Source organism: Acomys minous (assembly GCF_964271855.1).
Source record: "Acomys minous genome assembly, chromosome: 12".
Classification (NCBI taxonomy): Eukaryota; Metazoa; Chordata; class Mammalia; order Rodentia; family Muridae; genus Acomys; species Acomys minous.
The window spans coordinates 41639069-41641795 of NC_140493.1; the positions used below are offsets into that span (position 1 = coordinate 41639069).

The window sequence follows — 2727 nt, forward strand, 5'->3', positions numbered from 1 at the left end:
TCAGATAGGGGGCTGCTCCTCAGAAGTGGACAGTGGGGCCCAATTGCCAAGGACAACATCTATACATCTAAACATGGAGAAGTCTAGTTGGTGCCTTCATCCCTATGTTCTAGGCTCTTTGATGCAGAAAGGTACTCTGGAGGCTGCTGAAAAAGAAACATGGAACACCAACGCAAGCACAAAAACTTTGAGCTGCTTTCAAAATATGCCTGGGCCATGGTGGCACAAAACTTGTGGGAATATCCAATCAGTGTCTCATGTAACTTAAGGCCCACTCCACAAGAAGGAACCCATATCCAACACTGTTTGAGTAACCAAGAACAAGAGACCTACTGTAAAGCCGGGCACTATTGATAAAGATGAAAAAACAAACAAACAAAAGGCAATAAAAATGATATCTAATGATGTTCACCTATACTCATAGATCAGTGTCTCCTTTTTTTTTTAAGGTTTATTTTATTTATTGTTACGTAACAGTGCTCTGCCTGCATGTATACCTGCAGGCCAAAAGAGGGCATCAGATTGCTTTGTAGGTGGTTGTGAGGCACCATCACTTTGTAGAGGTTGTGGGTCTCTGGGAATTGAACTCAGGACCTCTGGAAGAGCAGTCAGTGCTCTTAACCTCTGAGCCATTTCTCTAGCCCTGATCAGTGTCTTATTAACCAGTCATTATCAGAGACTTTTTCTCCAGCAGCAGATAGAAACAGGTGCAGAGACTCAGGGCTAGTCATTATGCAAAGAGTGTCTCAATTGGAGGTCTCTGTCATAGCCCTTCCCTCAGGGATCAGGGAATGCTAGGGAAAAGGAGGTAGAAAGATTGTAAGTGTTAGGGGTCATGGAGGACACCAGAACACAGGCCTGTGAATCAACTAAACAGGGTGCATATTAGCTCACAGAGACTGAAGCAGCAAACACACACAGGGCCTCCACGGGTTTGTACCAGGTCTTCTGTATATATATTATAAATATTAGCTTAGAGTTTTTTGGTTTTTTGTTTTTAAATGTGTGTTTGGGGGAATGGGGAGGGAACTCCTGAATATAAGAACAAATGGATTTATGACTCTTGTGCCTGCTCTTTGGACTCTTTTCCTCCTGTTAGGTTGCTCTTCCAACTTTAATATGGAAGTTTTTGTTTCGCCATATGATATGATATTTGATCTTGTATCCTTGTTATCTCTCGAAGCCTGTTTCTTCCTTATGATACACAGAAAGTGAGTGGATTCAGAAGTGAGGGGAGGTGAGAAGGAACTGGGAGGACTGGATATAGAGTATGAGAAAAGAATATATATTCATTAATAATAAAGAAATGAAACAGTACCCAGGAAGTAGGAGGAGGATTGTTCGCAATAAGAAGGGGTTCAGTGGAAGTGGGAGGGAGTTGAGAAAGGACAATGGGGCATTTCATGCCCCAAATATGGTGCTTCTGTGTCCTCTGCTAGGTCTGGCTTTTGTTGCACCAGAGCTATGTTTTGAAGCCAGTATGACAATGACGTCACTGTTTGGAGCCCTCAGGGCAGGATTCATCAAATTGAATATGCAACGGAAGCTGTTGAGCAAGGCTCAGCTGCAGATGGGCTAAAGTCAAAGATACGTGCAGTGCTGGCTGCATTGAAGAGGGCACCGTCAGAACTTGCAGCTCACCAGAAGAGAATTCTCCACGTTGACAACCATATTGGTATCTCAACTGTGGGTCCAACTGCTGATGCTAGACGGTTAGGAAATTATATGCGCTAGGAGTGTTTGGATTCCAGATTTGTATTTGACAGACCACTTCCTGTGTCTCAGCTTGGGTCTCTAATTGGAAGCAAGACCCAGATCCCAACACAACAGTATGGTCTGAGACCATATGGTGTTGGGCTTCTTATTGCTGCTTATGATGATATGGGCCCTTGCATTTTCTAAACCTGTCCATCTGCTAACTGTTTTGACTACAGAGCTATGTCTATCAGAGCTCATTCTTAATCAGCACATACTTACCTGGAAAGATGTATGTCTGAATTTAGGGAGTGCAATTTGGATGAACTGATTAAACATGATCTGCGTGCCTTAAGAGAAACACTCTCTGCAGAGCAGGACCTGACCACAAAGAGTGTTTCCATTGGAATTGTTGGTAAAGGCTTGGAGTTTACAATCTATGATGATGATGATGTGTCTCCATTCCTGCCTGGATGGTCTTGAAGAAAGACCACAAAGAAGAGCACAGGCTGCTGATGAACCTGCAGAAAATGCTGACGAACCAATGGAGCATTAGGCATAAAGGACACAGGGACACGAGGGTGCAGGGGCAGACACTGGTGACAGCCATCTGTACTTCGAATCAGCAGCTGCACAGTATGGGGTGGTATGTTTTAGGAATCAGTCCAGATGTGAGTTTCCTCTGAGAAACTTCACAGAAACCATATAATGGGGCGCATTTTCTTTGAAAGGGTCTACATAATCATTTTCTAGAATGCATAGCTATCTATACCCATGTTTTTACATGAAGAAAATAGTCTTTGCAGTTTTAAAGACAACTGTGAAATAAAATTGTTTCACCACCAAAAAAAGAAAAGGAGAGCCCCAAGTACATTATTATATGAATGTATGAAAATTTCAAAGAACTAAAGATAAAAAATAAACAAACAAGCAAATAAATAAATTAATAATGTTGGTGGTACTTCTTTTTGCCTGGCTTCTTCTGGTCAGTACAACATGTTTGAGAGATGTCTGTGATGTTGTATTTCTGGC

General features: G+C 42.2%; 1 pseudogene across 1 annotated transcript; it reads left to right on the forward strand.

Moving 5' to 3' along the window:
• Positions 1-1473: 1473 nt before the first annotated feature.
• Positions 1474-2251, forward strand: LOC311578365 (proteasome subunit alpha type-1-like; annotated as a pseudogene). Its single transcript has one exon. The product of its transcript is annotated as a proteasome subunit alpha type-1-like (transcript).
• The last annotated feature ends 476 nt before the right edge of the window (positions 2252-2727 follow it).